General features: G+C 37.4%; 1 pseudogene; it reads right to left on the bottom strand.

Moving 5' to 3' along the window:
• Nucleotides 1-523: 523 nt before the first annotated feature.
• On the bottom strand, nucleotides 524-21,138 carry LOC120129574 (annotated as a pseudogene).
• Nucleotides 21,139-22,724: the final 1,586 nt, after the last annotated feature.

Raw genomic sequence — 22,724 nt, 5'->3', positions numbered from 1 at the left:
TGTATCAACTATGATTAAATATGAATATCGATGCAAAATTAGTGCAATGTTGGCGTTAAAAATATTTTTGAAATATATAGTTAGTGAAAATCTATTTTGAGATTCATGACATTTATTATAATACTTTGAAACTCATAGGTAGGCATAATATATATATATATATATTAGAATTTGTCACTTGAGCATAGCGAGTTCTAATAAAAATGTAATTTTCTATTAAAATGTTATGTTTTCTAGATAAATTCTAATAAAAAATATATTTTATTAGAACTTGTTATATCCACGTGACGAGTTTCAAAGTAGTGTAATAATACTATAAATCTCAAAATATTTTTGAAGGTGTTCTATTTTATTAATTAATTATTCTTTCTCCGTTATTTCTCTGATTTTGCCGAATATGAAACATACTCTTTTAAAACAAAAAGTTCGAAGCAACATTGACGAGAACTATGGAGTATCTACGAGGCCAAAAAGAGAAAAAGAAAAATATTTACCATATGGTCCCTCTAATTTGGTTTAAGAGTCAACACGCTTGAAGCAAAAATGGGCCAACCGAGGATCTGAGCATATCACTCAGAGTTACCTGCACTTCATTCGAACCATGCTCATAACTCATCAAGCTCGAAAGAAGAGGGAAGAACTTAGCCAAGTTCTTCTCAAACAATGCGCCTCCGACGCTACATATGGTCCGGAGAGTTGTTACGACGAGCAGTGCCCGTGTGGCCAGTTCTTTTCGTCTCCCTGAACCCAAAGGGATCAACCATTGTGTAACAACCTCAATACCGGGTTAGTGATTAAATTGTAAAACTTCAGAATTTAGTAATTAAAGCAGAATAATTGAATAGTATTATAATTTAGTATAGGGTTAAATTGCAAGGAAGATGGAATTGAAGGATAGAATGGTCATTTGCAAGGAAATAATTAAAGAATGGATATATATATATATATATATTAGCTACACGTGGAAAAGAAGGAAACAAAACACAAGGTTCCAGAGTTCTCTTCTTCTCTTCTTTCTCCACACGTGAAGAGGTCAAAACAAAGGTGAGATTTCTTATGACTAATGTTTGCTGAAATTTAAGTTTGGTTTTGCTCCTTATGCTAATTAAGCTTAAGGAAGCTTAATTTGCTTTAAAGCAACAAGATGAAGGGTGTAGGAAGAATTAAAGATTAAGAGTTCTTGAATGGAATTTTGAAATAGAGTTCATATTTGAAATCGGAGGTTGAATTTAACTTGTCGTCGATTTAATTAAGACATACGAAGTGTTAAAATTATATTTAGAATATGTTGGAAATTGAGGGAGATTCTTGAAATCTATGTAGAGGATTGGATTTTAAGTTTAAGAGGTATTGATGGGTATTGTTTAGTAGGTGTATGCAAGTTAAGGATATAAAAGAGGGGAAATATAAAGTGTTTAGAAGATTATGAAGAGATTTTCGTGCTAAAATAACATTTCTAGGCTATGTGCATCAATGCACATTTAATGTGTACCGATTCATCAAGGGTAAAATCCCAGAAATTGTTCAAGGTGTATCGATGCACATGAAGTGTATCGATGCACATGAAGTGTAACGACGCACTCCTTTAAAATAAAAACATCGAATGCCATCAGTGTATCGATGCACAAGTAGTACATCGATGCACCCGTTTAAAATACAAACATCGAATGGGATTTATGTACCGATACATAGATAGTGCATCGATGCACCCGTCAAGGGATGCATCGATACATTGTGTAGTGCATCGATGCATACCTTCATTAAAAGATGAAAATAGCTTTCTTTTAGCCTAATGAGTGATAATTTAGAATATATCAATTAGTATACTGATATGTATGAATGTATTACTATGTAGATATATAACGTAATTTCGTTCCGGAGAAAACAAAGGATTATGATCGAGTCAAAATAAGCAAGGCTAAGGTGAGTGCATTTTATAGTTAAAGTGTATAGAGATAAAACTTGTGATAAGTTTATCTCTGATAGTTGCATTCATGATTTTATACTCATGTACATGCATACCTATATTATTGTTATAGTGATATCATGCATAATTTATTATGCTTTAATATAATATTATGTTAACGAATGCCATTACAAGAGAACAATTCAGGTATGTGGAATAATGGAAAGATTATATGTGTTTATTGATGAAAGAGTATGAAATGAGAAATGTCATATTTAAGCCCATGTTATATATAGAGTTGTAGGTATAGTGGCATGCCAAGTCGAGGGTTACAGTGGTCCTTCGGGACATATCCAGTGGTCCTTCGGGACATATCCAGTGGTCCTTCGGGACATATCCAATGGTCCTTCAGGACGTAGTCGTCATTCGAGACAAATATTCAGTGTCCCTTGAGGGAATTATACGAGCTGTGGTGATAGCGTTGTGCACAACATCTATGTACTCACATACCTTTATTCTCAATAATGTACATGGGCAATTGAAAGATAAATTAAAGTGAAAGTGATACAAGAAGGTAAGTTTCATATGTGAATGACATGATTATATATGTTATAGTGAAATATATACATGTATATTGAAATGTCATGATCAAATGGTAAGAATGCATATTCATGAATCTATTGTTACATGTTCATTTATTGCCTCACTAGTCTATGACTTAGCGTGTAAGTGATTTACGTAGGTACCAAGAACAAGAAGAACATAGAAGTGGCAAGGAGAACATCACTACTAAAGATCAATCAGAAGTAATTGACAAAGTAGGTTTTGGTTGTGTATAGAGTGTTGGCATATAATAAGTTGTTAATTATGAATGCTCTGATCAATTTTGTATTTTGTGATCTCTTTTATGTAAATTAACGTATTTTGTTTTAATGAAAGTTTAAAATTTCCCTGTTTTTCTTTAAGTGTCAAAGTTTGAAAAGTCAATGTGACACTTCAGACTCGTATCCGGGTCGGATACGGGTTGGGAGTGTTATTTAATGGTATCAGAGCTAAGGTTTAGTCGATTCTCAGTATAAACCGGAGTCTAGAGTGCCGTATAATATATACATGCCAACAAAATAGTGAAAATTTCTGATCTGATAGAATAGTAAGTATGTTGTTTTGCTAATAGAACTATATGTTGTATTTGTTAAATGTCCGGACATAGCTCTAAAGTGAAGAGGGAGATGATAGGCCCGCTGAAAGTAGTAATTCACCTGCCCTGGCCAGGCAGAGTGAAGAATATGCACCCTTGGGAGTGCCTGTAGCTGGTCAAGATGTGTTATTCAGAACACTAGACGCAGTATTGGCGCGTTTCCAACCTTTCGTTACTTCAACTCCGAATATGAATGTTGCAAAGGAGTTGAAGGGCTTAGGAGCACCATAATTTAAAGGTGAAGCAGAAGAAGGTCCTTTTGCTGATGACCTTTGGCTTAATAACGTGAAAATCATGCTTGAGGGACTTCATTGTTCCGATGCTGACAAGATGGATAGAGTCGTCTCCTTGCTTTGAGGGCAAGTGAGAATTTGGTGGACCAACGTTACATTGAGAATGTCTGGTGATCAAGTAACTTGGTCATTGTTTCTAGAAGAGTTCAAGCATAAATACATCGGAGATTAGTTCATTCGACAAATGAAGCAAGAGTTCATAAACCTGAAGCAATGGAACCGTACAGTGTATGAGTACGAATATGAATTCAACAAGTTAAGTCACTTCGCTACTGAGTTAATTCCTACGGATAAGGATGCTTACAAATGGTTTGTAGAGGGTTTGCGTCCTCGACTGAAAGATATGTTAATTGTGTTGAATTTATCTTCATTTCAAGAAAGTGGTGAATCGTACTAAAGCTCTGGAAAGAGCTCAGAATGAGAGGTTCAGAGATTCTCGAGCTCAGATATCAAAAAGATAGGGTGTATCATCAAGCGTTACACTATCAAAAACGGGCAAAGATGTTAGTTCTCGACCCCAAGCGCGGTCAGAATCAGTGGCATCCTCTGCTAGAGGATTAAATTCAATAAGGGTTAGACAAACTCAGTCAGTGGGATCTGAAGCTGGGAGATCTAACCAAAGCCAAGTCTGAATATGCCCACATTGTGGAAAGAATCATTCTGGAATATGTAGAATGATTTTTGGAGCTTGCTTTAGATGTGGGGATACTAGACATTTTGTTCGGGATTATCCCAGGGTAGCCGGTGAATCTGTACAGCCAGAGAGGTCTATTTCTACAGGACAAAGGGGAAGAAGTAGAGGCAGAGGAAGAAGTCAGTCAGAGTCCTCTACTCAACAAGAGATACATTCCACTGCTCGAGTGTATAATCTCAGGACCAATGAGGATCAGGATGATCCGGATATTATAACAGGTATCTTTCTGTTGTTTGATAAACATGTTATAGTATTGATTGATACGGGGTCTATATATTCATACATTACTAGTAAGTTACTGAGAGAATTGAATATTCAGTTAGAAACTACTAGCAATGAGGTGATAATGATGAATCTGTTAGGGCACAGTGCTCGGGTAAATATGGTGAGTCGAGGGTATCCTATACGAATTCAGGGAATTGAATTCCCTGCTAATTTGATGGAATTACCTTTCGAAGAATTTGAAGTGATATTGAGAATGAATTTGTTATATCATTATTACGCTAATGTCGACTGTAGACTGAAAAGAGTAATGTTGAGAAGTCTGAAAGAGGTAGAAGTCGTGATGTTTAGTGAAGGGTGGAATCCATTGACAAATGTAATCTCAGTGATGACGGCAAAGAAGTTATTGTTACAAGGATGTCAATGGTTTATTTCTAATGTGATGGATGTAAGAGCCAAAGATAAAGAGATTGAAGAAATTCCTATAGTGAGAGAGTTCTCCGATGTATTTCCTGCAGAGTTGCCAGGGTTACCTCCAGACAGAGAGGTAGAATTCCAGATTGAAATAATGCCTGGAATTGCGCCTATTGCCATGGCTCCATACAGAATGGCTCCAAAAGAATTGTAAGAGTTAAAGATACAATTACAGGAGTTACTGGACAAAGGGTTTATTAGACCAAGTGTATCACCTTGGGGAGCTCCATTCCTATTTATTAAGAAGAAAGATGGATCAATGCGTCTTTGTATCGACTATTGACAACTCAATAAAGTGACCATCAAGAACAAGTATCCACTCCCCCGAATTGACGATTTATTTGATCAATTGAAGGGAACTTCAGTGTTCTTGAAGATTGATTTACGTTCAGGTTATCATCAATTAAAGATTCAAGATAAAGACATTCCAAAGACGGCGTTTAGAACAAGATATGGTCACTATGAGTTTATCGTGATGTCGTTTGGAGTTACGAATGCACCAGCTTCTTTCATGGATTTGATGAACCAAATATTTCAACCTTATTTGGATCAATTTGTAGTGGTGTTTATCGATGACATTTTAGTATATTCAAAGTTGGAAGAAGAGCATAGTTGGCATTTAAAAATTGTTTACAGACTTTGACAGAAAAGAAGCTTTATGCTAAACTCTCTAAATGTGAATTTTGGTTGAAGGAAGTGACGTTCCTTGGACATGTAATTTCTGCAGAAGGAATTCGAGTGGATCCTCAAAAGATCAAAGCCATTTTAGAGTGGGAAGTTCCAAAGAATGTGTCAGAAGTTCGGAGTTTTCTGGGGTTAGCTGGTTATTACCGAAGGTTTGTTAAAAAATTTTCGATAATAGCGTTGCCCCTAACTAAATTTTTGAAGAAAGAGGTAAAATTTGTGTGTACTCCGGCATGCTAAGAGAATTTTGAAAAGCTAAAGAGGATTTTAACAAAAGCTCCAGTGTTAATTCAACCCGAATCTGGCAAGAACTATGTAGTGTACAGTGATGCGTCTCATAACGGTTTAGGATGCGTGTTAATGCAAGAGGGAAAAATGGTAACGTATGCATCGAGATAATTAAAATCGCACGAAAAAAGAATTATCAAATGTATGATCTAAAGATGGTTGTAGTAGTGTTTGCACTTAAGATCTGACATCACTATTTGTATGGTGAAAAGTGCTACTTGTATACAGATCACAAGAGTTCAAAGTACTTGATGACTTAGAAAGAGTTGAATTTAATAAAAATGAGATGGGTGGAATTCTTAAAAGATTACGATGTAGTGATTGATTTCCATCCAGGGAAAGCTATTGTGGTAGCATATGCCTCAAGTCGGAAGACGTTTGCAGCCTTACAAGCTATGGATGCCAGACTATCATTAAGCGGAGATGGTGCAATATGTGCATAGTTAACTCTTAAGACATCATGGCTAGATCGAATTAAATAATTACAGGCTAGAGATGAAAGGCGTTCAAAGAAGCTACAACAGATAAAGAATGAAGAGGTTACGGATTATGAAATGAAAGCTGATGGGATCCTATATTATCAAGGGAGGCTAGTGATTCCAGATGATGATGAGTTAAAGAAAGACTTGTTAACGGAAGCTCATTGTAGTCCATTAACCATACATCCTGGAGGAAACAAAATGTATATGGATCTCAAAAATAGATATTGGTGGCCTGGAATGAAGAGATATTACAGAATTCGTATCAAAATGTTTAACGTGTCAGCAAGTTAAAGCTGAGCATCAAGTTCCATCAGGATTATTGCAACCAATGTCTATTCCTCAGTGGAAATGGGAGAATGCAATAATGGATTTTGTAACGGGGTTACCTTTGACTCCGAATAAAAGAGATTCCATCTGGCTGATTATAGAGATAGATTGACTGAGTCAGCTCATTTTATTCCAGTACGAGTTGACTTTATCATGGACAAGTATGCCGAGTTGTATATCAGGGAGATTATACGTCTACATGGAGTACCTATTTCTATTGTTTCGGATCGAAATCCTAGATTTACTTCACGGTTTTGGAAATCATTACATAAAGCGTTAGGAACTCGGTTGAATTTTAGTGCAACATTTCATCCTCAAACTGATGGGCAATCCGAGAGAACAATCCAAATTTTGGAGGATATGTTGAGAGCTTGTGTTATCGAGTTCAAAGGATCACGAGAAAGGTACTTGCCTCTTGCTGAATTCGCGTACAACAATTGTTATCAATCAAGCATCAAAATGACACCATATGAAGCTCTTTATGGAAGAAGATATCATACGCCCCTAAATTGGTTCGAGCTTAAAGATAAAGAAATTCTTGGTCCTGAGTTGATCCAGGAAGTAGAAGAAAAGGTCCAAGTAATTCAAAGTAATCTTAAAGCAGTAGCTGATAGACAGAAATCATACGCAGATTTAAAGAGAAAAGAGATAGAATATCAAGTTGGAGATAAAGTGTTTCTCAAAGTGTCTCCGTGGAAGAAAGTTTTGAGGTTTGGACGTAAGGGAAAACTTAGTCCTAGATTCATCGGACCGTATGAGATTGTAAAGAGAGTTGGACCAGTGGCATATAAGCTGGCGTTGCTACTTGAAATGGAGAAAAATCACAATGTCTTTCATGTCTCAATGCTTCGAAAGTATCGATCTGATCCCTTCCACATCGTGACTCCAGAAGAGGTTGAGCTTCAACCGGATTTGACTTATGAAGAGGAACCGGTTAAAATCTTAGCTAATGAGATTAAGCAACTAAGAAACAAAACTATTACATTGGTTAAAGTATTATGGAGGAATCACAAGATAGAGGAAGCAACATGGGAACGTGAAGAGGACATGAGGATTCAGTACCCCCATCTCTTTTGCATAATGAAAATTTGAGGAAGAATTTTCTTAAGGGGGAGATTTGTAACAGCCTCAATACTGGATTAGTGACTAAATTGTAAAACTTCAGAATTTAGTAATTAAAGCAGAATAATTGAATAATATTGTAATTTGGTATAGGGTTAAATTGCAAGGAAGATGGAATTGAAGGATAGAATGGTCATTTGCAAGGAAATAATTAAAGAAGGGATATATATATTAACTACACGTGGAAAAGAATCAAGCAAAACACAAGGTTCCAGAGTTATCTTCTTCTCTTCTTTCTCCACACGTAAAGAGGTCAAAACAAAGGTGAGATTTCTCATGAGCTAATTGTTTGCTGAAATTTAAGTTTGGTTTTGCTCTTTAGATGCTAATTAAGCTTAAGGAAAGCTTAATTTACTTTAAAGCAACAAGATGAAGGGTGTAGGAAAAATTAAAGATTAGGAGTTCTTGAATGGAATTTTGAAATAAAATTCATATTTGAAATCGGAGGTTGAATTTGACTTGTTATCGACTTAATTAAAACATACGAAGTGTTAAAATTAGATTTAGAACATGTTGAAAATTGAGGGAGATTCTTGAAATCTATGTGGAGGATTGAATTTTTAAGTTTAAGAGGTATTGAATGGGTATTAATTAGTTTAAGTAGGTGTATGCAAGTTAAGGATATAAAAAGAGGGGAAATATAAAGTATTGAGAAGATTATGAAGAGATTTTCGTGCTAAAATAACATTTCTGGGCTATGTGCATCGATGCACATTCAATGTGTGCCGATACATCAAGGGTAAAATCCCAGAAATTGTTCAAGGTGTATCGATGCACATGAAGTGTATCGATGCACTCCTTTAAAATAAAAACATCGAATGCCATTAGTGTAAAATACAAACATCGAATGAGATTTATGTACCGATGCATAGATAGTGCATCGATGCACCCGTCAAGGGATGCATCGATACATGGTGTAGTGCATCGATGCATACCTTCATTAAAAGATGAAAAAATAGTTTTCTTTTAGCCTAAAGAGTGATAGTTTAGAATATATCAATTAGTATACTGATATGTATCAATGTATTACTATGTAGATATAGAACGTAATTTCGAACGAAGGATTAGGATCGAGTCAAAATAAGCAAGGCTAAGGTGAGTGCATTTTATAGTTAAAGTGTATAGAGATAAGACTTGTGATAAGTCTATCTCTGATAGTTGCATTCATGATTTTATACTTATGTACATGCATAGATATATTATTGTTATAGTGATATCATGCATAATTTATTTTTCTTTAATATAATATTATGTGAACGAATGCCATTACAAGAGAAACAATCCAGGTATGTGGAATAATGGAAATAATTATATGTGTTTATATGAAAAGTGATGAAAGAGATATGAAATGAGAAATGTATTCATATTTAAGCCCATGTTATATGATATGAGAGTTGTAGGTATAGTTGGCATGCCAAGAGTCCAGGGTTACATTGGTCCTTCGAGACATATCCAGTGATCCTTCGGGACATATCCAGTGGTCCTTCGGGACAAATATTCAGTGCCCCTTTAAGGGATTATACGAGCTGTGGTGACAGCATAGTGCACAACCTCTATGTACTCACATACCTCTGTTCTCAATAATGTACATGGGCAATTGAAAGATAAATTAAAGTGAAAGTGATACAAGAAGGTAAGTTTCATATGTGCATGACATGATTATATATGTTATAGTGAATATGTACATGCATATTGAAATGTCATGATCAAATGGTAAGAATGCATATTCATGAATTTATTGTTACATGTTCATTTATTTCCTCACTAAGTCTATGACTTAGTGTATAAGTGATTTACACGTAGGTACCAAGAAACAATAAGAGCAGTAATAGAAGTGGCAAGGACAGTATCACTACTAAAAGATCAGATCAGAAGTAATTGAAAAAGTAGGTATTTTGGTTGTGTATAGAGTGTTGGCATGTAATAAGTTGTTAATTACGAATGCTAACGTATTTTGTTTTAATGAAAATTTAAAATTTCCCTGTTTTTCTTTAAGTGTCAAAGTTTGAAAAGTCAATGTGACACTTCATACTCGTATTCGGGTTGGGTACGGGTTGGGTTACACATTGTGTTTGGTAGTCGGGGGATGTTATGGAAATCAGTTCGAAGTTTGCGGTTTCGATATAAAAACTGTTAAAAGTCAATGATGCACTGAATAGTGCATAATTTCAAAGATTGGAACCGAATGGTGAATTGTTCAATGGGTTGGCAGATTTTTTGGTTAAAAATGGTAATGGGATAATTGTAAATTAGTCCCTACACTTTAGGGTATTTATAAGATTAGTCTTTAAGCTTCAACTATAAATACCCTAGCCTATTTAGCTTCAAAATCATCCCAAATCATTTCTTTCTCCCATTACTAAAGAGTTTAGAGAGTTCTCTTGTGAGTTGTGAGTATTTTGTAAACACCTGTAAATTTTCTCTCTTTAGTATAAAATCTGCAGCAGTCCGGAGACATAGGCATAATTGGTTAGACTCTGTTATCAATTTCGGGTATTATTTTTCGTTTTTATTTCGTATTCTCAGTAATCTGGTTATAGGGAAATTACTTGTTTTATTTCTCAACAACTGGTATCAAAGCCTTTGGTGGTTAATTTTGTCGGTTTTTTCTGTGGGTTACTATTCACATGAATAGTGAATTTTGTGAATGGTAAAATTTGGTCGGCGCTTTGAGTTTTTCGACGTAGGTGTTCTAATACACGGTGGTTCGCGGGAATTGCCAGAAACGATCCAAAAGAAGTCAGATTTGAGTGGGAGCGATGGCTTTGAGAAACGAAGTTAATGAGCTCAAGAGGGAGCTGCTCATATGCAAGGGAGCAATGAGTGAATGGGGTACGCTCAAGACCTTCTTAGAAGGACTTAGACTAGGGGTTATGCTCGAGTGAGAGCAAGGATATGCCCAGAGACTTTCGGAGGCCATAGATGTAGCCAGAAAGTTGACTGAGCTTGCAGGAGTCAAGCCAGATAGCAATGTGTCGTCCAGGCCCATGCCCAGGGATAGTGGCAACAGTGGGGGAGACCGGGAAAAGGTGCAACATGGAGATGGTAGAGAAAGCTCTTCGAATGGCCAATGTGAGCCATCGACTGTTCGTAGCCAATGAAAGCTATCAGGAAAGAATTACAAGGCTAAGTCCAGTGTAAAGAAGAAGATGAGCAAGAAAAAATTGAAGTGCTACTTCTACGGTGGTCCTCATTTGATTAGAGGATGTCCCGAGAAGCGTCGCCTTACAGCCATCATAAAGAGGATGAAAGAAGGAGAAGTAGCGGGAATTAGCATGGTCGTAAGTGTTAAAGATACCAAGCCAGGAAAAAGGCTTGGTCCGATTGATGGGATCAATACGGCCAAGCAAGGATCGAGACGAGGCAAGACTATTGATGTTGAAGCAGCCGAAACCAGAAGAAAGCCCGAGATTACGAGTATCCAAGCAATCAAGATAGGGGAAAGACTTGGTGAGGCTACATGTTCCAAAGTAGCCAAATCAAGGAGCAAGAGTGGTGCGACTACAAGTTCTCAAGTAGTTAACCCAGGATCGAAACGTGACAAGACTGCGGGTATCAAAGCAGTCAAGCACAAGAAGGGACCCGGTGCGATAGCAAGAGATAAAGCCGTCAAGCCGAGGGTGCAAAGTGAGCAAGTCCGCTCACAGTATGCCAGGATGGAGGCGTGGTCTAAGTTGAGGCGTCTCAGGCATAAAGAGAGACTTAAGGAGTATGTGAGACGATTCAGAAAACTCATGCTCAAAGTCCCAAGTTTGACTGAAGAATATGAGTTTTTTACCTTCATGTTCGGATTGAAGCCATGAGCGAAGAGAGTGTTGGAGCGAAGGGAAGTCAAGGAGTTGTCTAAAGCCTTGACAACCGCTGAGTCCATCAAATAATTTGGAGTCAAGAAGAACAAGACTTCCAAAGAAAAGCCGAAAGTCGAGGGTAGCGGCAAGAGATTCCGCGATGAAGGTAAGTCAGAGGATGAGGAATGTGTTTCCTCGAGTGGCAGAGAAAATTCACTCAATGATGAACCAGATGATGAGTCTGGGGAAGATGTGTGCAGCCTTGTCACAAGTTCAAGTGTCAAAGATGCTAAGCCGAGGGTAAGAGCCGAGGGTAAGAGTCGAGCAAACGAGGGGGCGTAGACTTAAGATGCCAGAAGTGTTGCAAAATTACCCGAGGGGAGCTGAGTCATCCAAGGTGATGGATGAGCCCAAGATCAAGTTTTCCAGAGAAGAAGACGAACCCAAGATCGAAGAGGCATTGAGAGTTGGCTCAATAAGGTTCATTTCTACCAAATCAAGTAGAAGCCAAGTGCAAGAATAGTTGTCCGTGTCCAAGGAGTTTGTCGAGCATGTTCGTGTAGAGAACATGGCTTCAGAGACCATCTTAAGAGAAGGGTCAAAACAAGGGCTTAGCGAGAATGTTCAAGTGAGGAACAATCCTTCAAAGACTAGTGGAGCTCAAAATATGGCAGACATGTTAAAAAAGACGGTGACTACGGACAAACTGAAGTTGTGTTCATCTTCAGTTGGCATGCTAGAGTAACACAACCAGAAATATTGATGCATTGATCAATGTGTGAAGACAGATTAAAATCAGTCTTCAAGTGGGAGATTGTTAAAAGTCAATGATGCACCGAATGGTGTATATTTTAAAAGTTTTCTAGAGAAGAGAATGAACCCAAGATCGAAGAGGCGTTGAGAGTTGGCTCAATAAGGTTCATTTCTACCAAACCAAGTAGAAGCCAAGTGCAAGAATAGTTGTATGTGTCCAAGGAGTTTGTCGAGCATGTTCGTGTAGAGAACATGGCTTCAGAGACCATCTTAAGAGAAGGGTCGAAGCAGGGTCTTGCCAAGGATGTTCAAGTGAGGAACAATCCTTCAAAGACTAGTGGAGCTCAAAATCCAGCAGACATGTTAACAAAGACGGTGACTACGGAAAAATTGAAGTTGTGTTCAGATTCAGTTGGCATCCTAGAGTAACACGACCATAAATGCTGCTACATTGATCAAGGTGTGAAGACATATTAAAATCAGTCTTCAAGTGGGAGATTGTTAAAAGTCAAAGATGCACCGAATGGTGCATAATTTCAAAGGTTGGCACCGAATGGTGCATTGTTCAATGGGTTGGCAGATTTTTTGTTGAAAAATGGTAATGGGATAATTGCAAATTAGTCTCTGCACTTTAGGGTATTTACAATATTAGTCCTTAAGCTTCAACTATAAATACTCTAGCCCATTTAGCTTCAAAATCATCCTAAATCATTTCTTTCTCCCATTACTAAAGAGTATAGAGAGTTCTCTTGTGAGTTGTGAGTGTTTTGTAAACACTTGTAAATTTTCTCTCTTTAGTAAAAGATATGCAGCAGTCCGGAGACGTAAGCATAATTGGCTGAACTCCGTTATCAATTTCGGGTATTATTTTTCCGCTTTTATTTCGTATTCTCACTAATCTGGTTATAGGAAAATTACTCGTTTTATTTCCCAACAAAACTGTAACACCTCCCTACAAAGATTGACAAGATGAGACTCTACTTCACCCTTCTCGAAACTTGTAGGCCTATCCGTTATCAGATTATGCAAGAATGTAAGGCAAAATTGATACAACTCGTTCTCGAAACGCAACAACGGGGGATCTTGCATCTGTGTCATCCAACCAAACTCTTGGAGCTTGATACATAATGTCGTATCATTATTGATCGCATGAACATGCGACGCTGCATCGTGCATTGCATCAAAGAGAACTAAGATGTTATTAGCTGAAAGGCGAGTCTGAAACATGTTATAAATTTTCATCGCTACCTGAACCAATAAAAGTTGAACGACAGCTCGGCACTTAGCATCGGACAAAAAAGCACGAAGATGTTGCATTCTCAGGTTCTCGGAATCGTCACGAGACGTGTTGGAACCATGAGAAGCCTCTTTACTTTGGGCGCTCGATGCATGTTCGCTGCCTTCGAGTATGCCATCCCCGCTAACAAAGCAAGAGAAATAAGGAAGTGTTGCATTAACTGCTTCTTTCAATGAAGAAACTACTTCCAGCCATTGCTCTTCAAGAAAACGATCACCGGCACTGCTCGTTAAGCGTACGAACGCAACGATTCCAAAACCAACTAAGCTTTGGTGAGGACGCTTAATGAAACTTAAGAGTAAGGAGAGAACCTTCCTTAAAAGTGGATTGACGGTATGATAAACGCTCGCAAAAAGATCAACAAGTAATTGAAGTGCCAACGTGCAAGTCTCATACAGCCATGCATCTCGATCCATCTCGCTCATGCCACCATCGATTCCCTGCTTAAGTAGGTCATCACCTGATGGATTAATAGCATGGCGCACGTATTCGAATATCGGAAAAAGGACATATTCAAACACTTTTTCCCATAAAGGTAATTAGAATAGGTGACTATGATTGCGCAAAGTTTCAAATAGCAGTTGTAAAGCACTCTCCCTGATTTCCGGTCTAGGGTCAAGCCAAGTTTCGACAACGAAACGCAATGTACAGAATTGAATGCATTTCTAGAGTATGAAGATAGCGTCAAAACCAGTTCGTTTTTCCTTACCGGGCAACAACGGTAACCAAAAATAGAGATGATCATCCTTATCCATCGGCTCTCCGTTTTCTTGCCTTCCATTAGACCCCTTGCTAGGTGAATATTGAGAAGTATCCCCTGATTCCTTATCCTGATTCATAGATGAGCCGAGATCTCCTTCGGCAAGTTTCATGGCGCAGAATCGCAGAAAAGCAATTGCATTAAGACTAACGTCTTTGATGAACTTATTGTCAGTGAATGCAATTAGGCAATTCACACAATCTGTGAAGGTCGTTGTTTCGGTTTCAGTTATGTACGGAAAATTGTCTCGAATAATCTTTTCTGTTTCAAAGGCTAGCAGTACAATGTTTTTGTGTTTGTCATAAGCTGCAGTGGTGAGAACCTGAAAAAGAGATTCATCAGTTCAATGATAAATTTATTAAAGATCAAGTTATCGAAAGAATAAATGTGTTAAGATAGTTATAAAAGAATTAAATACCACGAACATGATCCTCCACCCAGATTTGACATGACGGACTCGAGACAATACCATCTGTGGTTCTCGGATTTCAACTGCACTGCTCTTCTGCATGGCAATAACAAAAGGCTTCATAAATTCATTCTGGAAATTGTAATTAGCCAACTCTTCTCGCTCCAAAAATTTCATTGATAGCTTCAGTAAAGAGTCCATCGCAAAGATTGCAAACGAAAGGTTTTCGAAACACCCAATGGTCACGAAAAAATCAGAAAGTACAAGCCAGATGCTTGACCATACAAGTCGGATCCGGTTCATGTTGTAGTGCCTGTCAGTAGATCAACAATTTGGAGTCAAGAAACATAAAACAAATTAACTGCAATAAGATTAAGGCAAAGGAAGAGAAGCGGAATGATTCTTACGTTATCTCAACAATTTTTGTAAGGCTGAAAACCCGAGGGTCGGATGTAGATCGCAACTCCTCCATGGACACCTTGCAAAGAGCCTTAACAAAGTCTATGATAGCCTCGTTATTCAATTTTTGACTACGTGCGAATATACGATTCATTTCAGCGCTTCCAACTTGTTCCAACATGTTGAGATTACAGACTAAATTGTTCATCTTTTCAGATGTGATTGTCCAAGTAGTACCTCCGATACCAACAGAGTCATACGAGCTCCTCATCATGGCAGAATAAGCATACTGAATTCGCCCCGAACTCTTCTTCTTTAAAACAGGAAGGACGGCGGACTTGGCTTGCTTAGATTTTTCAGATTCATTCTGAGAAAAGGCAAAGAAAGTGGTATCCAGAGGAGCACCCTCTCCCAAGAGATGCAAATTCTCAAACCGTGAGACGCATGTCAAAATATGCTCCCAAACTTCTTGTAAATAATCTCCGTCTTCATCTGCAATTGTAACTATTGCCTAATAACAATGTGAAAGGAAAATTCTATGTTAGGTCCACAAGCAAATGGAAATTTTCGAGGAGTTCTAATAACGGGTCTCACTAACAAAATATTCACCGTAGAAGAAGCAGAATACTAACCTTGATTGCATCAATATTTTTCTGCTTAATATCTGCAGGAGAGTGAAGTGATGAAAACTTAGCTGATGAAGTCACAAATGCGTCTCTCTGAGTCTTCATGGAATCACAGCAGTGACATGTATTGCACGGCGGAAGCCTTCAATACACAAAGCTGTCACAACTTCATCATCGCTTTGGTCTAGAGGCACAATGAACGCAGCCAACAGAGGAGCCCAGCATGCCTCAACCATGAATCTCAGAATCACCACATTTGTGGCTGCATAATAAACTGACCTACAAAATGACATTCAATGGAAATCAAATGGTAATAAAAAATAAAGTTTCTATTTCAATCGTTAAATGCCACCCTAACAAGATTTTAAAAAAAAAATGATCTAGTAAGATGGTTCAGCTATATACAGTCAAACAGGAATCTCTCCATGGTAGAGCACCAATATAAAAGCTCCAAAGCTGGTTGATCTTACTCTTATTTGCGAGCTTTCTCTTTAAATTGTTCTTGCATGTGCCTGATAAGATCATCACTGGTCTCCATATGCCTGTCTTCATCATGCTTGCGTATAACAAGATTCAAGATATTGTCTAGACCTAAACTTTTGTTGGAGTTCACTGACTGTTTCTGTTGCACAGACAAATTATCGTCTTTCATTTTGATCTCATTTCTTGAGATCCGTTCAAATAATGATCTTAAGTACTCTTCAGGCAAATCTTTTCCATCATCTATGCCACTGTTGTTTGTTATGAAATCATCAGCTAACATCTGCACATTTCAATTTCGGGAAGGGGAGAACATCAATTTTTAAGCACTAAATGGAAACAATATCAGATAGAGAATGTATATGCACCTTGTTCTTAACCATAGGGTTATGAGCATCAGTATTGAGCATAATGACCGAGTAAGCAAGGACATATGCTGCATCAGCACTGATGAAAGCCTTCGGGTTACATTTGCAATAACGCTCAGCAAACTTTTCCATGATTCGATCAATCTTTTGTGCCTCACCTGGCAATCTGAAACCTTGCAAAAAGGCTCGGATTGCCTCATAAAACTCCATGCCTTGAAAGTCAAAGTAGTCAACATATGCATCACTTTCAGTGGTAAATCTTCCCTTTCTCCAAGATAATCACCAATCAACGTTTTCTTCAGACCAGATGTATTTTTAAGAAAAGCAGCTATCTCCTCTGAGGAGTCACGAATCATTTTTGCTTTGATAAGAAATTCAATTCCTCTTTCAGGCTTCCGATTAAAAAGAGATATACCTTCCTGCCAGGAATTTTATATGAGATTTCAAGAACCATGATCAGCTAAATCAGACCAGTTTACCAGACATCATCTGAAGACATACCAGAAGTTCAAGCTTGTAAGCTCGGCGTTGCTCGATCGTTAAGATGCCAGAAGTTTCATTTAGGGTTTCAGAATGAAAATCTGACCCTTCAACGGGCTCATCCCCATTCCCATTTTCCATGGGGGCAGTTCCAGGTTCAAGACTGTTCTCAGCTGCTTCGAATCTCTTGGTAGAATCAGAATCTGGAATGCGCAACTGTATGTTTATCCAGTCTCCCATTGATTTCAAAATAGCCACTAAACACTTTATAGCTTCAAGTTTCATGGTTTCTTTCTGGGGAGGCAATAGTGTTGTCTCTGTACCCGGAGGAACCCCTTGAATTGTTTTCAGAAGTCCATTGACCACTCTGGAAAGAACAATAATGAAAAAATTGGGAAATATTCAAAAGGAATTAACTTCTAAAAGAAGTAGTTTCGTAAGTCTGATAAAATTATAAAGGTAGGGAAAATACCTCTCAAATATGTCTGACGAATTGACATCACAATCAGGGTTTTAAAAAACGACCCGCGATCTCGATTTTGGCCGCGATATAGTGGTTTCGCCGCCGTCCGAGTTACCCGTTACGGCCGCAATCACGGTAAATCTGAAATAACCGAAAATACGACCGCGACCGCGATTTGAAACTCTGATCACAATTATAATTAATAAAGATATCTACCAAGATTTGTGAATCAACAGAGTTTATCCAGAAAGCGTAGAACTATCATCTTTTGCTTAAAATTAGGTTGAGCCACATTTTCCAGGACCCTCAGAACAATCATAGGAAAAAACACTCCAATCTCAGCTTTCAGGCCAGCTCGAAACCTGGACACCAGACTAATGAAAATGGAGCAAGAAAGCTGGAAAACTATCATAAGAGTTGAAGCACTGTTCTTCAAAAGTGACAGACACAAGTACTGCTTTATGGCACCTAAAAACCTGTACCACCAGAAGCATTTTCACCATTAGGAAAAATTCAAATTCATGACAGGGAATGTGAGCCAAAAAAAGAAAAGAAAAGAAAAGAAATGTGGGATAAAATAGAGTCAGTTTTAATCAAGGAAATTGAAGATATTATATACAGACTGCTTACTACTACCACCACTACCAATGTTAAGGCAAGAACAAAAAGTATAACATCTCAAAGACAAATAAAGAACTGAAGGTGGTGCTGGAATATGAATGCGAACAACAATGTTATTGAAATCAACAAGCAAATGCACCACCGTTGTCCAAAGGCACATCAGTAGAACACCCAGAACACGTTGCTAAATGTACAAAGGATCCACACCGACAAGACAGATACGGCACAATATGGTTTAAAATATCAAGAGAGTTTTACACCACCAAGATTTACTTCAACGTCACCTCGTCAAAAAAAGACACCTCAGATGTTTCAAAATCTAAAAATATGTTTCAATGATTTTGTCAATCCTTAGAGACTCATCGTCTGCCTATAACTCACTGTTGATTCCGAATATAACCTAAATTGAGCACATACTAAATCCTATTCTGCAAACTAATAATATTAAGAGGGCATATAAAAAATTACACATCATAGTTTCCATGAATTTAAACAAATACAGAACTAAAGCCCTACACCTAAGAAACTATTGGAAATGCAAATTAGATGATCAAATAAATATGTAAAAATATGGAACACAAAAGATACCTTTCACTTGTTCTAAAAGCAGCTCCAGCATTCTCCAGAAAATCTTCAACAACTCCAGAGCCAAAATCTTCCCTCTCAGCAACTGGGGATCCGCCAAAGCCTCCTTAGGTGGTGTCTTCATTGACAACTTACAAAGTGCTCTAAAGACCAAAAATGCATCCCGTCTTTCATAGTTGTAAAAAGCGCGCCTGAGGCGCAAAAGCGTAGAGGCTCACTGAAAGGGGCTTTTTCAACACTGAAGCGAGGCACGTAGCCTAGGCGCACCTAGGCTCAGTGAGGCACAGCAAGGCTCTGAGGCGCGAGGCTCAGTCGAGGACCGATGTGGGCTTAAAACCTTGTGTTCCTTCATCGGAATCCCCAGGTTTACAAATCGGGCCTCGACTCAAAGAACTCGATGATTTTCTCATGTTTTCCTGTTTTTCCCTCTCATGTAGCTCTTCAGGGAGGCTTTGTCAACCTTTAGTTTATTGGTCGACTTGGCGTACGTTAGCATGTTGAGTTGGTGTGAAGGTTGGAGCGGTAGAAGTGGGGTCAGGTGAAGGGACAGCCACTGGATACGACGGTTCACGAAAGCGATAGATAGGTGTTGTTCATCCTCCATTGTCTTATTTGGATTCATTTTCTACAAAGAACAAAAAGGTCGGTAGGGAGATTTTGAATGATGGTTTGTCTTCGTACGAATAAGAAGGTGAAGAAAAGGAGAAAGTGACTAGTGAGTAATTTTAAACACAAAAGCTATGGTAATGTGTCGTATTTTGATTGGCGGGAAGAAAAATCTTTAGTTGTCGCAGGTACTTGTGGGGAATGGATAAAGTCATGACGCAGAACGTTTTGTGACCGGTTGATGTGGATATTTGTTTATATTAATTTAATCGTAATTAAAAATTTACGTCTAACAACATTTCTATATTTTACCTTTTCTAAATAATGATTAATATAAAATTAAATGTCTAAATCATATTTAAAATTAATTTTTGATGTTTAATTTTTTTTATTAAAAATAAGTGTATAATGTTTCTTCCGTTATACTTTTAGGTTTCTACTGTTAATAAAAACGTGAGTGACATGTGTCACGTTTGATGTTTGATGATGATTATCAGTGACTTTATTTGATGTTTTGTTTATGCATGTTGGATGCTTTTGTTAAACTTAGTACTTGATTTATGCTTGTTGATAACTTTTATGACGTTAGGTTGGTATTTGAGTTTGAGAATGAATTCTATTGAAGCTTAATATTGGGTATATATGATATTTGAGTTTGATTGCATTAATATATACATGTATTACAATTTTTTGGATATCATGCGCCTCGCCTTTGTGAATCCTGCGCCTTTCATGCGCTTCGCGCCTCAAGGCTCTAGGATACTTTGCGCCTCGATGCGCCTTGAGCCTTTGATAACTTTGCCGTCTTTCCCAATTTGAACCTCCAAATCATCATCTCTCTCCGTTTCATCATCCACCAACTCCCCTTTCCTCCCTTCTAATGCCGTCTTATACATGCTAATTTCCCAATATTTTGCATCCAACATATCCTTATCAGTAGAATCCAGAAAATCAGCAGGATTTGTGGTTTCAACAGTAGTAGTGTCAAATGCACCATCATGGACACCTAAAGTAACCTTGTGGTTTCAACAGTAGTAGTGTCAAATGCACCATCATGGACACCTAAAGAAACCTTACTTGGTGTCACTGGATTAAACACTCCCTCAATGCCATGCATAATTTTAGTAATAAACTTTGAACAAAGTTAGTCGTTGATCCATCAACATCTGATTTCTCAACTGGTCCCATCAATTCAGCCACTACAATTGGCTGAACCGGAACTGTGGAGGAATCTGCCTCCATTCTCCTAAACACAACGACTAACATTTGAATCAAAGTCGCTTTCACAGTCGTTTGATTAACTGAATTTTTGGTTTCTAAGTAAATATCATAACAAGTTCTCACAGTTTGCAACAAACAGTTACCATGAATCCGCAATGAGAAGGAAGTTACCGCGGTTAAAAGCGTTTTCAAATAATTCAATGGCGTCATCACCTAAAACGTGGCATCTACATACCGAATCAATCAATTGGGCTAACAGCTTAGCCTCAGGGCCTCCAGTGGGGTCCGCTTCGCCACGCAGGTAACCGTGTGCGATTAACTTCTGAATGCAATCAATGGAGGGATCAACGATCTTGTTCAGTGAGTGAATAGTCCACGTGGCCTCCGTCGTTGATAAGGCCAGGGATCAAGTTTTCCGGCTCCGAATCAGACGGAGATAACGGCGTCTTCGACGGAGAGTGAGTTTCTTGAGAAGAGATTTGCATTGGTGAGACAGCTTCGAGTGCTTCCGCCACGAAGCGCCCTTGATGATCTTCTCTAAGGCCGGGACTAGCAATTTGCTAACGCGGGAATCGGCTTCAGTAGAAGTCATTCCCTAGTCGAGTACAACTCATCAATCACCAACTCGGAAGATCTAGGAAACGGTTAACGAAATGCTGATACGTTTCATCTGATCTCCCTCTTTAGCGTGTTGATTATCCGAGTAAGAAATGGAGTCGGGTTGACTCACTGAGCCTACACTACACCACCATTGCCATTGCTCTAATTGCATACAAATTACACACAATGCGAAGAGCCGAAGAGTGGGATGATTTTTTTTCTGTTTGGCTAAACAGATTCAGAAGGATTGAGATTTAGATCGAAATTTTTATCTGTATTTTTAAGGCATATTTCACAAATAAGTACCTAAAGTATATTCTATTTTCATTTAAGTACTTAAAGTATTTTTTGTCAAAATAAATATTTTAACTTTTTTTTTGTCAAAATAGGTACCTAAAGTATTTTATGTCAAAATATGTACCTAAATTATTTAAACATTTTCATCTAAGTTCTAAAAATGTTGACATGTGACACTAATTAAAGAATAATTTACGTATTTAGATGAAAAAAAATTGAATACTTTAGGTACCTATTTTGACAAAAAAATACTTTAGTTATCTATTTTGACAAAAAAATAACTTCAGATACTTATTTTGATAAAAAAAATACTTTAGATACTTAAATGAAAAAAATGATATACTTTAGGTATTTATTTGTTCTATAAACTTTTTTAATCAAAATTTCAAGTTTGAAAATCAATGTTCTGAAATGCCCTTGCTTACTAACGGCTTAACGGACGGGGTGCAAATTGCACCGTGCAATAAAGTGGAAGCTAACAAGTAGAATGGTGAGGTGTAATTTTTTATATTAAGGAGGGTAATCAAGGAATTTCAAATTAAGTCTGGCGATTGGCGGGGAATTAGCGTCCCAAGTTCCAACCAGTTATAAATTTGAATATTTATCTTAGTTCTTAGTTTAATTCTTGGAGAGAAAAATATATTGGTCAAATTATGTCACAAGTTCTTATACTATGCATAATTTTATAATTTAGTCTCTGAATTTTTAATTATGTTCGTTTTAATCAGTGTATTTTGAAATTTTAATCTTACCCTATAAAGTATAAATTACAAAAACATTAAGGGAAATTATAGACATTATTAGTTAAGGTTCGTTTGAGAATGCTTGTCCAAATACTTTTAGTTCAAAATTCTGTTTGAAATGTAAAATTATTATCAAACAATTCATTTTCAGTCAAAATTTAACGTTTGAAATGTGATTATTGACTTAAACCAATAAGTTGAAAAAACAACACTTTTGCATTAGAAAAAGTGTTTAAAAAACTCTTTGGAGAAGTAAAAATATGATGATCGGGGTAGCGAAGAGCTATAGGGAAAATTGAACAAGAATAAACCATTTTCTTTCTATTTGATGAAACCCTAACTATAAAAATTAATGTACTTATTCATTGACGGGTTTCATAACAGATTAACTAATTTTATGAGTCGTATTTATAATAAGAGAGAATCGCCTCAGTGACCAAAAAAAAGTTATAATATACGATTTTAACCAACTTTTTTTGGATTTGCCAAAATGACCAACAAAATCGCAACGCGAAATAAAAATCGCAACGCGATCCCC

Source organism: Hibiscus syriacus, unplaced genomic scaffold (assembly GCF_006381635.1).
Source record: "Hibiscus syriacus cultivar Baekdansim isolate YM2019G1 unplaced genomic scaffold, ASM638163v2 tig00110503_pilon, whole genome shotgun sequence".
Lineage (NCBI taxonomy): Eukaryota > Viridiplantae > Streptophyta > Magnoliopsida > Malvales > Malvaceae > Hibiscus > Hibiscus syriacus.
The sequence above is the reverse complement of the archived record's forward strand: the minus strand, read 5'-3'. Positions and strand labels throughout refer to the sequence as shown.